The sequence below is a fragment of the Oncorhynchus mykiss genome, chromosome 23 (genome assembly GCF_057628025.1).
Source record: "Oncorhynchus mykiss isolate SJ-2025 chromosome 23, ASM5762802v1, whole genome shotgun sequence".
Taxonomy (NCBI): domain Eukaryota; kingdom Metazoa; phylum Chordata; class Actinopteri; order Salmoniformes; family Salmonidae; genus Oncorhynchus; species Oncorhynchus mykiss.
The window spans coordinates 1,502,501-1,517,092 of NC_143044.1; the positions used below are offsets into that span (position 1 = coordinate 1,502,501).

At 42.1% G+C, this 14,592-nt stretch overlaps 1 protein-coding gene across 19 annotated transcripts in view; it reads right to left on the reverse strand.

Moving 5' to 3' along the window:
* LOC110502249 (LIM domain-binding protein 1-A) overlaps positions 1-14,592 on the reverse strand; it is a 38,590-nt gene that overhangs the window by 14,341 nt on the left and 9,657 nt on the right. For 6 of the 19 annotated variants that reach the window (XM_090216530.1, XM_090216536.1, XM_090216528.1 and 3 more), the window contains exon 1: positions 11,640-12,012. The exons of 10 other annotated variants lie outside the window; for them this stretch is intronic. The gene's annotated coding sequence lies outside the window, so the exon portion shown is untranslated. Of the gene's footprint in view, positions 1-11,639; positions 12,044-14,592 lie in introns of those variants that run through there. 3 more of the 19 variants (XM_090216537.1, XM_090216529.1, XM_090216535.1) reach the window with 3 other exon arrangements.

Below are 14,592 nucleotides of genomic sequence, written 5' to 3' on the forward strand. Positions count from 1 at the left end.
TGATCTCCAGCCTTGTCCTCATCAACACTCACACCTGTGTTAACGAGAGAATCACTGACATGTCAGCTGGTCCTGTGGCAGGGTTGAAATGCAATGGAAATGTTTATTTGGGATTCAGTTAATTTCCATGACAAAGGGGGACCTTGCAATTAATTGTAATTCATCTGATCTCTACATAACATTCTGGAGTATATGCAAATTGCCATTATACCAACTGAGGCAGCAGACTGTGAAAATTAATATTTGTGTCATTCAAAACTTATGGCCACGACTGTACACAAATGTTCACTCATCATATGCTGCTGCTACTCCGTTCCTTATTCGTACTCTTATCATGTATTCTGCTTAGGGTTGAATGGCAGGAACCTGATATTTACCATACCAAAACCACTCTTTTCCCATGATAAATTATAAATTATTTATATGAACAGCATGATGTGAAATGGAACTGTTAAATGATGTCTAAATCTGGCTACTCTCCTGCCTTCTCTCTGCATGATCAATCAACGCTCAGGGTGGGGACATACAACCCATCTCAGTACGGAGTGCAGTTCAAAATGCATGTAGACCTGTCATGGTAACTTGTTTTCTTATGACAGGATGGCCCTACATTTGCTGCAGCATAGTTTTTTCTACATGAATATAAGGACCGAACACGTGTAATTCACACATCTCCATCTGGCTTTCAGGGTTCACCTTACATAGTAAAGATTTTATTTTATTGCACCTGCCGTTTTAAATTCTATTCTAATTGCATTCGAAATAGACAATCGTGTTCAAGATTGATAAAGGCATATAGATAGGATGTCCTAGCCTACCGCTTTCAGGTAATACATTCAATGCAGTATTAGCTAATGGAAGATGGGTTATGCACAATAAGCTTCAACTTAGCCTCCGTCTCTTGCGCAATATGCATGCACCTGTCCTCCGCTTGCCTCTCTCCAACCCTTCTGTTTACTCCCCTTGTCTTAAATGTAAAAAATTACCCACTTTCACTAAACCTCTAATAATTGAATTTTAAACCTCAAATCTATTTTGCATGAAGAAACAACCTGTCATTCATCACAAACTCTGAATATCGGGGTTTTCCCTCTTCACAATGCAGAAAGACTGCATTTAAATCAGTGTACAACACTCATTTTTTTTACAACACACCCGTCCTAATTGTTTTCTTTACTAAAGTATACGTTTATTATTTCTAAAAAGGTACTGCATTGGGGTAAACATACATATTTTAGCAAGAGATAGCACTTGTATAGCCTAAGAAAGTAGCAGAAATGTGCAGAAAGTTTTTGAATGCATTTTATTGAATGGAAAAAAGTTAACTTTTTTGGCAACAGTGATATATTCTTAAATACTGTACAATGAGCAATTCAACTACAAAATACTAGTCTTCTCCCATTTTGTAAACTATTGCCCCCACCCACAAGGTGTATAAACAAATAATAAAATAAGATCAAAACAAAAAAGTGAACATAAATCAATCAACTCTAATTAGCACATGTAGGACAGTATGCAAGTGTGTGTGCATGGACTTTGCAGATGAATCTCTCATGTTCACACATAGTATTTGTTTAACATCTCCTCTTGCCTGCCTCAGCCGCAGGTGGATCAGGACAAGATTCAGCCCCCTGAACAGCTTTCACAAGCGCTGCAGACGCTGCTGTGTGGGGGAGGCGCAGCCTTCTTTGACTGTGTGGGGTTACTTTCCCAGCTGCTCCAGGAACACCCTCTTGTTCCACTTATCAGGCATCCAGGTAGGGTTGATCTTGTTCCATATCACGAAGGCATTGTATGAGGACACATCAATGATGTTATGGAAGATGACCAGGGGCCAGCGGAAAGTCATCCCCCTCTGCAGCTGTAAGTTCCAATCACCTTGTCCAGGATGTCCACGCCTCATTTGTTGTGGTTGTAGTCCAGGATGATGGCTGGCTTCCTGTCCTCACAATCACTTATCTTAGCCATTTTGTGCAGTGTGCTCAGGAGGACCACATTCGTATTTCTCTTTGGGGGGTAAGAAACTACTGGTGGTGAAGGCAAACTTTGATGAGAAGGCATCCCTCCCCATATTGCGAGTAGTACAGAGGGGAGCTCGGGCTTGTTCTTTCTAACTGTGCCAACCATGGCGATCATCCTCTTCAGGAGCTGCTGGCTGAGTTCATAAGAAGTGAAGAAATTGGCACACACAACATTGTGCCCCCTCAGTCCATCGGTCACATCAAGCACAACCCGCATCCCCTAGTTCTTCTCCGGGCCTCCACTGGTCAGCTTCCCTGTGTAGACTTCCATCTTCCAAGCGTAGCTGGATTGTGCGTCACAGGCCACCCATATCTTGATGCCATACTTTGCTGGCCATATACTGCCGGAAAGGACAGCGACCTTTTGACAAAAGAGATTACTCAATGATATTACAGCAATACAAAATAAAAGTGAAAAATCTTAAAATTACAGATGATGGTTATTATATATTTTTTTAAACCTTTGAATGGAACCAGTTGCTCATCCACTTACTTCAGGCCCAGGGTTGTAGAGGTATGGCAGAGGCTCCACCCACTTCTCCCAGACCTCTCTTATGGCCGCCAGTTTGTCTCTCACACGTCATGCAGGTCTTGACTCACGGTTATCAAATCGTAGCATTCTTGAGAAAGTGAGAAAGACTTCCAGTGGCATCGTGGCACAGAAAAATTGCCCTTCCACTCTCTGCATCCCAGAGACTACATGTGGCCTCGACCTCGGGACCCATACACACCCACTAAGATAAGCAGCCATATGTAGGTACGCGGGTCAATCTCATCCATCCTGTTCCAGGTGACTCCATATTTACAGAAACCCACCAAATTGGTCATCTCCAGGATGATTTTTTTCCATAGCTGATGTGATGCACATGTAGAATGTTGAGGCAAAGTCCTGGGCTTGGGCAACTGCATGTTGATGATGTCCTGGGGTCATCCTTGACATTTTGTGCTGTCATCCTGCCCTGGTTGTTATATGGTGACAAGGACCATGTTATTTTACTGTTCTTTGACAAAAATGTCTCTTTCGGCGTGGGAGATTTCTTCTTCATCTGAAGATGCATCATGCTCTGGGTTGTATTCTTCCCCCATCTTCTTCATATACCTCCTTTTCTAAATTATTGTTCTCTTGGTCCTCCTGGACATATATATAAAAAAAATCTATACTACGATTTGCGTGGCACTGAAACGTGCACTCACAGCTTCAGCAAAGAGGGAACTGGGGGACTCATCTGCAGTCTGACTGTATTCCACATGAGTAAACAATGCTTTCAATAAATGTTTATTTTGTCTGAAATTGTTTTCATTTTGTATGTGAACTTGAGTCATGTGTGGGGTTGTGGAGGGGAGATGCTGCACATGCACAATTACATTTTAGTTTTGTCTGAGTTCAATCAGTAGCACACAATCTCAATTTCTCAGTGTGTGTGTGTGTAAATTATTTTAACTGCCGGGTCAAAAATGACCCTAAGACAAACTTTGTACCCTGGTGGTATACAGCTTTCATGGAAATATGAACAAAGGCGATGTTTCACTTTTTCTAATGTTGGGGGTCACTCTAGGGAAAGTAATCAAATTTCAAGTTGAAAAAATATAATTTAGGGGGTTCTCTCTGCTGTTAACCTGGTGCGACTCTAGGGGCAGTATTTTCATTTTTGGATTAAAAAAACGTTGAGACGCAGACATCTCAAGTAGGCACCTGGAAATGCAAATGCGCTACGCTAAATGCTAAATGTACTCGTTAAAACTCAAACGTTCATTAAAACACACATACAGGGTATTGAATTAAAGCTACACTCGTTGTGAATCTAGCCAACAAGTCAGATTTTTAAAATGCTTTTCGGCGAAAGCATGAGAAGCTATTATCTGATAGCATGCAACACCCCAAAATGCCTGAAGGCGACGTAAACAAAAGAATTAGCTCTCTTCCAACACGCAACGTCATGTTTAAAAATTATATAAGTTGCCTATATTCTTTGACAAAACACTACATACTTTTATAACCCAACTTTAGGTATTTGTAAACGTTAATAAGCGATCAAATTGATCACTGGGCGATCTGTATTCAATAGCAGCTACAAAAGAAAACAGTGTCCATTTTTCAATCTTCCAAAATCGATTGAGGTAGGCTGGATGGAATCATGGATCTATTTGTAATGTCTCAAAGGATTTTTGTCAATGAAAATGACGTTTTTAATCCATGAAAGGGGCGCATGGATACTTTTTTCAGATTTCAGTGACCAGTTTTTCTTGCGCTTTTCGATGAAACACACGCTCTGTTATAGTCACAGCCGTGATTTAACCAGTTTTAGAAACTTCAGAGTGTTTTCTATCCACACATACTAATCATATGCATATACTATATTCCTGGCATGAGTAGCAGGACGCTGAAATGTTGCGCGATTTTTAACAGAATGTTCGAAAAAGGAGGGGGTAGGATAAAGAGGTTAAACGGGATATTTTGTCACGACAAGATGCTCGACTATGCATATAATTGACAGCTTTGGATAGAAAACACTGACGTATCCAAAACTGCAAAGATATTGTCTGCGAGTGCAACAGAACTAATGTTACAGACGAAACCCAGAAAAATCCAACCAGGAAGTGCCGCATTTTTTTGAAAGTGCTTCATGCCAATGACTCCTTATATGGCTGTGAATGGGCTACGAATGAGCTTACGCTTTCTACGTATTCCCCAAGGTGTCTACAGCATTGTGATGTCTTTTTACGCATTTATGTTGAAGAATAGCCGTAAGGGACCACATTGAGCAAGTAGTCACATGATGGCTCCCGCAGAAAATCTTGCGTAAAGTACACAAGTAGCCATTTTTCCAATCGCTTCTTATGAGAAACCAATTGTCCCGGTGGATATTTTATCGAATAGATATGTGAAAACCACCTTGAGGATTGATTCTAAACAACGTTTGCCATGTTTCTGTCGATATTATGGAGCTAATTTGGAAAAAAGTTTGCCGTTGTAGGGACTGCATTTTCCGGTCGATTTCTCAGCCAAACGTGAAGAACAAACGGAGCTATTTCGCCTACAAAAATAATATTTTTGGATAAAAGGAACATTTGCTATCTAACTGGGAGTCTCCGGAGTGAAAACATCAGAAGTTCTTCAAAAGGTAAATTATTTCATTTGATTGCCTGCTGGTACCAGAGCCTAGCATAGCATTATGCCATGATAAAACTTACACAAATGCTTGTCTAGCGTTGGCTGTAAAGCATATTTTGAAAATCTGAGATGACAGTGTGATAAACAAAAGGCTAAGCTGTGTCTCAATATATTTCATTTGTAATTTTCATGAATAGGAAAATTTTCTAGGAAGATTAATGTCCGCTGCGTTATGCTAATTAGTTTGAGGCTATGATTACGTTCCCGGATCCGGGTTTGAGAGTCACAAGAAGTTTTGAACAGTGGCGGGTCATTTTTGACCTAAATGATATCACAAAACTGATGACATGATTATTGTTTAGATCCCCACATTATTTACATTAGGAATATTGTTTCAATGTCCAACCTTTTGATGTTAAAGCTTTGGGGCAGAGTCTCTCTACACACAAAGGATTGTTTGACTTCATATTGCAGTTCAGATAGACTTGATGACCGGTCGTTAAAGTCACAGGACCAGCCCACTCTCCCCTTCCTCTCTGGTGGGAGAGAGGGGGAGGCTCTCTATGATCCTCACCCAGGAGGGAGGAAAATATCCAACCCTAATTCTGATGCCTAGTCACTTTACCCTGCCTTTATGTACATATGTACATATCTACCTCAAACACCTCGCACCCCTGCACATTGAAATGGTACTGTTACTCCTGGTATATAGCTTCATTCTTCAAATCAAACCTTAAAATCGGTCAAACACACGGTGAACAGATGTTACTGCGAGTGTAGCGAAATGCTTGCACTTCTAGTTCCGACAGTGCAGCAATATCTAACAATTACACAACTACCTAATACACACAAATCTAAGTACAGGAATAACGATATATACACTACTGTTCAAAAGGTTGGGGTCACTAAGAAATGTCCTTGTTTTTTAAATAAAAGCACATTTTTGCCCATTAAAATAACATCAAATTGATCAGAAATACAGCGTAAACATTGTTAATGCTGTAAATGACTTGTTGCTGGAAACGGCTGATTTTTTAAAACGGAATATCTACATGGGCGTACAGAGGCTCATTATCAACCATCATCACTCCTGTGTTCCAATGGCACATTGTGTTAGCTAATCCAAGTTTATCATTTTAAAAGGCGGATTGATCATTAGAAAACCCTTTTGCAATTATGCACAAAAACTGTTGTCCTGATTAACTTCGATGAATAAGGTGCCCAGAGTAAACTACCTGCTACTCAGACCCAGTTGCTAATATATGCAGATTATTAGTGTTGGATAGAAAACACTCTGAAGTTTCCAAAACTGTTAAAATAATGTCTGTGAGCATAACAGAACTCATATGGCAGGCAAAAAACTGAGAAAAATCCAACCAGGAAGTGGGAAATCTGAGGTTTGTAGTTTTAAAAAAAAGTGATTGCCTGTCCAATATACTGTCTATGGGGTCATATTGCACTTCCTAGGGCTTCCACTAGATGTCAGTCTTTAGAACGTTGTTTCAGGCTTCTACTATGAAAGGGGAGCAAATAAGAGCTGTTTGAACCAGGGGTCTGGCTGAAAGCCTTTAGCTAAGTCTCGCGAGCGAGCTCCGATCCCTTTCGTTTCTAATGACAAAGGAATTGTCCGGTTGGAATATTATTGAAGATTTTATGATAAAAACATCTTAAAGATTGATTATATACATCGTTTGACATGTTTCTACGAACTGTAATGGAACTTTGACTTTTTGTCTGGACTTAGTGCCCGTGCCTTGTGCATTTGGATTTGTGAAGTAAAGGCGCGAACAAAAAGGGGGTATTTGAACATAAATTGACTTTATCGAACAAAACAAACATTTATTGTGGAACTGGGATTCTTGGGAGTGCATTCAGATGAAGATCAAAGGTAAGTGAATATTTATAACACTATTTCTGACTTTTGTGACACCTCTCCTTGTTTGGAAAATAGTTCTGTGGCTAGGCGCTGACCTTACATAAACGTATGGTGTGCTTTCACTGTAAAGATTTTTTGAAATCTGACAGCGGTTGCATTAAGGAGAAGTTTATCTTTAATCACATGTTTAACACTTGTATCTTTAATCAATGTTTATGATGAGTATTTTTGTAATTTGATGTGGCTCTCTGCACTTTCACCGGATGTTTGTTTGAAACAAAGCATTTCTGAACATAACGCACCAATTTCAAACAAGGTTTTTGGACATAAAGATCAACTTTATCGAACAAAACACACATTTATTGTCTAACATGGAGTCCTGGGAGTGCCATCCGGTGAAGATCGCTATTTCTGTCTTTTGTGACACCTCTCCTTCTTTGGAAAATGGCTGTATGGCTCTCTGTGGCTAGGAGCTGACCTAACATAATCACAAGGTGTGCTTTCGCCGTAAAGCCTTTTTGAAATCTGACACTGTGGCTGGATTAACAGGATGTTTATCTTTAAAATGGTGTATAATACTTGTATGTTTGAGGAATTTTAATTATGAGATTTCTGTTTTGAATTTGGCGCCCTGCAATTTCACTGGCTGTTGGCGAGGTGGGACGCTACTGTCCCACATATCCCAGAGAAGTTAAAGAAGCAATAAAACTGGCCTTCTTTAGACTATTGTATTTCTGATCAATTTACTGTATTTTTAAAAAAATTGACAAACATTTGCTTTTCTTTCAAAACAAGGACATTTCTAAGTGACCCCAAACTTTTGAACGGTAGTGTACATATAAATATATGAATGAGCAATGACTGAGTGGCATAGGCAGGATGCAATACATGGTATAATATACAGTAAATACATTAGATTAATAATGTTTCCAGATCTTGCATTACTCAAGTGGCATTATTAAAGTGACTAGTGATCCATTTATTAAAGTGGCCAATAAATTCAAGTGTGTATGTAGGCAGCAGCGTCTCTATACTAGTGATGGCTATTTAACAGTCTGATCGCCTTGAGCTAAAAGCTGTTTTTCAGTCTCTCAGTCCCAGCTTTGATGCACCTGTACTGACTTCGCCATTCTGGATGGTAGCGGGGTGAACTGGCAGTGGCTCAGGTGGTTGTTGTCCTTGATCTTTTTGGCCTTCCTGTGACATTGGGTGATGTAGGTGTCATGCAGGGCAGGTAGTTTGCCCCCGATGATGCATTGTGCAGACAGCACCACCCTCTGGAGAGCCTTGCAATTGTGGGCAGTGCAGTTGCCGTACCAGGCGGTGATGCAGCCCGACACGATGCTCTCAATTGTGCATCTGTAAAAGTTTGAGGGTTTTAGGTAACAAGCTACATTTCTTCAGCCTCCTGAGGTTGAAGAGCTGCTGTTGTGCCTTCACCACACTGTATGTGTGGGTGGACCATTTCAGTTTGTCTGTGATGGGTAAGCTGAGGAATGGGAGGGGGGGGGGGACAACCTTTCCACCTTCTCCACTGCTGTTTGCACAGGGTGGGGTTGAGACCTGGGGCCTCTAGCTTGATGAGCTTGGAGGGTACTATGGTGTTGAATGATGAACAGCATTCCTCTTGTCCCGATGGGATAGGGCAGTGTGCAGAAATTGCATCTTTTGTGGACCTATTGGGGCGGTAAGGTGGAGGTGATATGATCCTTGACTTGCCTCTCAAGGCAATAGTCAATTAGTTCAGTTACCTTAGCCATCTTGGGAACAGGAACAATGGTGGCCATCTTGAAGCATGTGGGGACAGCAGACTGGGATAGGAAAAGATTGAGTATGTCCATAAACACACCAGCCAGCTGGTCTGCGCATGCTCTGAGGACGCAGCTTGAGATGCCATCTAGGCCGGCAACCTTTACATGTCTTACTCACGTCAGACACAGAGGAGAGCCCACAGACCTTAGTAGCGGGCCACGTCACTGGCACTGTATTATCCTCAAAGCGGGCAAAGAACAAGTTTAGTTTGTTTGGGGGCAAGCCAAGCTTCCTGCCATCCAGGACCTATATAATAGGCGATGTCAGAGGAAAGCACAAACAATCGTCAGACGCCAGGCACCCAAGTCATCGACTTTTCTCTAATACCGCATGGCAAGCGGTACCGGAGCACCAAGTCTAGGACCAAAAGGATCCTTAATAACAGCTTTTCCCCCAAGCCATTAGACTGCTGAACAAATCATCAATAGCCACTGAACTTCTCATGAAATAGATTAAGGGAATTCAATTAATGAAAACACATTGGCATATTTAAATTACAGTAACACCAAGGAACTTTAAGCTCTCAACCTGCTCCACTACAGCCCCGTGGATGAGAATGGGGGTGTGCTCGGTCCTCCTTTTCCTGTAGCCCACAATCATCTCCTTAGTCTTGGTTACGTTGAGGGATAGGTTGTTATTCTGGCACCACACAGCCAAGTCTCTGACCTCCTCCATATATGCTGTCTTGTCGTTGTTGGTGATCAGGCCTACCACTGTTGGGGTCGTCTGCAAACTTAACGATGGTGTTGGAGTTGTGCCTGGCCATGAGGTCGTAGGTGAACAGGGAGTACAGGAGGGTAATGAGCACGCACCCCTGGGGAGCTCCAGTGTTGAGGATCAGCGTGGCAGATGTATTAGCTAGGTTGCCACTTGTTGTTCGCTTATTAAAATTGAACTTCAGGTCATGAAAATAAATAGCTAGCCAGCTACTCAACCCTGTTGCGCAAAGCTAATGTTATAAGCAGCCAGCTAGCTTCATCTGGCTAGTGAGGCTCGACCGGACCGGATTATGTGTTGGGACGCTAGTCACAATAAGGATTAGGCACAATAGTGGAATTTGTGGTTTGCCTTCAAATTAAAAGTATGTCATTGACAGCAATGCAAATTAATACAAATAGTAGAATTATGCCATACTTTTATTTTGAAAGCTAACCTCAAAGTCCACTATTGTAGCTTATCTTATAAATTAGGGTTATTTTAGATGACACCAAGCTACATACAGTTGAATTCGGAAGTTTACATACACTTTAGCCAAATACATTTAAACTCAGTTGTTCACAATTCCTGACATTTAATCCTAGTAAATAATCCCTAGTAAACAATACAGCCTGGATTCGAACCAGGGACTGTAGTGGTGCCTCTTGTGCTGAGATGCAGTGCCTTAGACTGCTGCATCCGTGTGTGTAAACTATTTAACTGTACTAGAATTCTTAAGATCATCGGTATTGGGTTTTTTTGGCAAGGAAAATATCAGATATCGGCCAAAAATGTCATATAGGTGCATCACTCCTAACAATACATGCAAATCCCCCAAAAAGTAAGAAAGGAACTAAGAAATATCAAAATATTAGAAAGAGCGATGTCAGAGTCCGGAAAATATATGTATACGATGGTGTATATACACATTATGGAGAGTACATGAATAGAAAAGGTATACGGGATGAGCCTCGACTAGAAAACAGTAAGTACGCAATTCATTGTAAGGTTGTATTCGGCACATGTGACAAGTAAAATTTAATTTGAGTATATACGTATTAGGTGTGTAAAACGCTCTCCGTCTGATGGCCCATATATAGAAGGGGTGACAGACCTCTCCCCTCTTCTCCAGATGATAGCCTGTGTGTGTGTGTTGCCCCTACTACAGAAACTGATCTAAGGTCTGCTTTGAATGTTCTCTTCAATGGGATTTGGGGAGGATAAGCTGATCCTATATCTGTTACGTTGGGCCCTACAGATATGATTGGAGATGGTGGATTAACACTCCCCTGGTGCTTTTCCACACTAGTGGGTCGCCAGTGTTTTTTAAATGAAAGCTCAAGTGTAATTATGTTTCCATCAGGAGTGTGACACTACATACTTTTTGTTCTGTAAGGTGTTAAAGTTAACATGTAGCCAGTGTTATGCAAATGCAGGCTAAAAAGCAACGTGACCCAGAACCTGGGCTTGGCCCCAAGTCCAGGAAGGTCCGCTGGAGCCATGCATGGCCCAGTGAGACACAGGTGACGGCCCGGGTAGAGATCGAAACAGAGTAGTCTGAGCCTTTTGGGTAAAACCTCATTGGAAATACACCATCCATGTTTTGCTATGGAATACGGGGTCACACTACAGAATATTAAACCACCGTGGTTAGAACGATAATTTAATCAGTTAAAATCGTCCATTGATTTGAGATTTTAAAAATAAACAGAAAGGCAGCATATTTATATCGTTAGCATTAAAGACAATGGAAGTCACAGAGCTGAGAACTATTCACCAACTACATGGTGAATTCCTCATTCATTGTCTTGATTAATATTAAGAATGCGATCAGCTGAACAAAAGATTTGACTGAAGCTGATGACAAGCTAGCTAAAACAGCAGCAAGATTGTCTTGACCAGTGTGGCAGTGATTAGCTAACTGGCGTTAGCCAATGCTAAACTAGCTAGTGTGGCAGTGAATAGCTAACTGGGGTTAGCCAATGCTAAACAAGCTAGCTATAACGTTAGTTAGCTGCACGGACCACACTTGAAATGTGCCTTATAATATAATTTCTACTTAGACTGTAACAAGGCAAGTTAGTAACTAGTATAGTAAATTGCTAACTTTTATCCACCATACCTGCACAGAATGATTCACCAAAACGCGGTGTTCTTTCCAACAGTAAAAGCACTGCTCGGTGTTAGCAGGCTAGCTTGGATGCTAGCCGTCCCAATTTGGAGCACCTTCAGCGTAGTCGTTATTTCCGTTTTCCTCTCCGAAACAAAACGAAAAGCAAAACAAAAGTAAAAGCGAATGAGTACGTCCTCGGTCTCGTTATTTTTGCACTTAAAAAGTCGCGTTTTTTTTAGGCAACCCAGATGTTGAAAAGTGGGGATCTAGCCAGCTAGAGACGGAGCCAAACCCTTTGTTCCTAACCAGACGCGAACAATGGCCCCCGTCTCTGCTCTTACGTCTCTCCTCCCTGCTTGCGTAAACATTCCCTCTGCAGAATGGGCTCTCCCAATCGTGTTTAATCGAAACGTAATCTGCCTTTACAACACCCTCCCTCCTATTCACAAACTAATAGCTATGTAGTAAAGCTCTAAACATTTGCTATGAATTGTAGGTGTATTAAAATAAATAATACAGTCAGTATCTAGCTAGCCTTTTTAAAACAATCACATTCACTGCCTCTCATTCAGTCAGTACTAGTTTACAAAATGAATGCAGAGAAAAAGTTTGAGTGTAGCACCTTATCACACACTGACTGATCAAAGAAGTTCAGCTCATAAATATGCATCTAATAAATTGGGTAATTGGTCAACATTGGTGATACCTTTAGGACAAAACCTGGCAACAGCTCAAGGCACACAAAGTAGTACTCCTACACTAGAGGCCTGACAAGACAGCTCTGAGTGATGAGCTGATAACACCTCAGATAGTGCTGGAGGTCAAACCAAATATAATCCAATTTTATTTGTCACATCCGCCGTGTGGACGTTACAGTGAATTGGTCGGCCCAATTGAGGTAGTATGTACAGGAATGTATAGTTAAAGTGACTATGCATATATGATAAACAGAGAGTAGCAGCAGCGTAAAAAGAGGATTTGGGAGGTGGGGGAAACGTAAATAGTATGGGTAGCTATTTGATTTGCTGTTCAGGAGTCTTATGGCATGGGGGTAGAAGCTGTTTAGAAGCCTCTTGGACCTAGACTTGGTGCTCCGGTACCGCTTGCCGTGCGGTAGCAGAGAGAACAGTCTCTGACTAGGGTGGCTGACCATTTTGACCATTTTTAGGGCTTTTCTCTGACACCGCCTAGTATAGAGGTCCAGGATGGCAGAAAGCTTGAACCTGGTGATCTACTGGGCCGTACGCACTACCCTCTGTAGTGCCTTGCGGTCAGAGGCTGAACGGTTGCCATACCAGGCAGTGATGCAACCCTTCAGGATGGTCTCGATGGTGCAGCAGTAAAATCATTTTAGTCTCCTGAGGGGGAATAGGTTTTGTCGTACCCTCTTCACAACTGTCTTGGTGTGCTTGGACCAGGTTAGTTTGTTGGTGATGTGGACACCAAGGAACTTGAAGCTCCACTACAGCCCCGTCGATGAGAATTGGTGCGTGCTCGGACATCCTTTTCCTATAGTCCACAATCATCTCCTTTGTCTTGATCACGTTGAGGGAGAGGTTGTTGTCCTTGCACCACAAGGTCAGGTCTCTGACCTCCTCCCTATAGGCTGTCTCATTGTCTTCGGTGATCAGGCCTACCTTTTGTCCAGGTGTGAAAGGACAGTGTGGAGTGCAATAGAGATGACATCATCTGTGGATCTGTGGGCGGTATGCAAATTGGGGTGGGTCTAGGGTTTGTGGGATAATGGAGTTGATGTGAGCCATGACCAGCTTTTCAAAGCATTTCATGGCTGCACACGTGAGTGTTGCGGGCCAGAAGTCATTTAGGCAGGTTACCTTAGTGTTCTTGGGCACAGGGACAATGGTGGTCTGCTTGAAACATGTTGGTATTACGGACTCATACATGGAAAGTTTGAAAATGTCAGTGAAGACACTTGCCAGTTGGTCAGCGCATGCTCAGTGTACACGTCCTGGCAATCCATCTGGCTCTGCGCCTTGTGAATGTTGACCTGTTTAAGGTCTTACTCACATCGGCTGTGTAATGCGTGATCACAGTCGTCTGGAACAGCTGGTGCTCTCATGCATGTTTCAGTGTTACTTGCTTCGACGCGAGCATAGAAGTAATTTAGCTCATCTGGTACGCTCGTGTCACTGGGCAGCTCTCGTCTGTGCTTCCCTTTATAGTCCTTAAAATAGTTTGCAAGCCCTGCCACATTCGACGAGTGTCGGAACCGGTGTAGTACGATTCGATCTTAGTCCTGTATTGCCGCTTTGCCTGTTTGATGGTTCGTCAGAGGTTATAGCTGGATTTCTTATGACCTTCCGGATTATAGTCCCGCTCCTTGAAAGCGGGAGATCTACCCTTTAGCTCAGTGCAAATGTTGCCTGTAATCCATGTCTTCTGGTTGGGGTATGTACGTACAGTCACTGTGGGGACGACATCCTCGATGCACTTATTGATAAAGCCAGTGACTGATGTAGTTTACTCCTCAATGCCATTGGAAGAATCCTGGAACATATTTCAGTCTGTGCTAGCAAAACAGTCCTGTAGTTTAGCATCTGCTTCATCTGACCACTTTTTTTGACTGAATCACTGGTGCTTCCTTCTTTAATTTTTGCTTGTAAGCAGGAATCAGAAGGATATAATAATGGTCAGATTTGCCAAATCGAGGGCGAGGGAGAGCTTGTACGCGTCTCTGTGTGTGGAGTAAAGGTGGTCTAGAATTTAACATGCTGATAGAAATGAAGTAAAACTGATTTAAGTCTCCCTGCATTAACGTCCCCGGCCCCTAGGAGCGCCGCCTCTGGATGAGCATTTTCCTGTTTGCTTATGGCGGTATGCAGCTCATTGTGTGCGGTTTTAGTGCCATCATCGGTCTGTGGTGGTATGTAGACAGCTATGGAAAATACAGATAAAAACTCTCTAGGTAGATAGTGGGGTCTACAGCTTATCGTGACATACT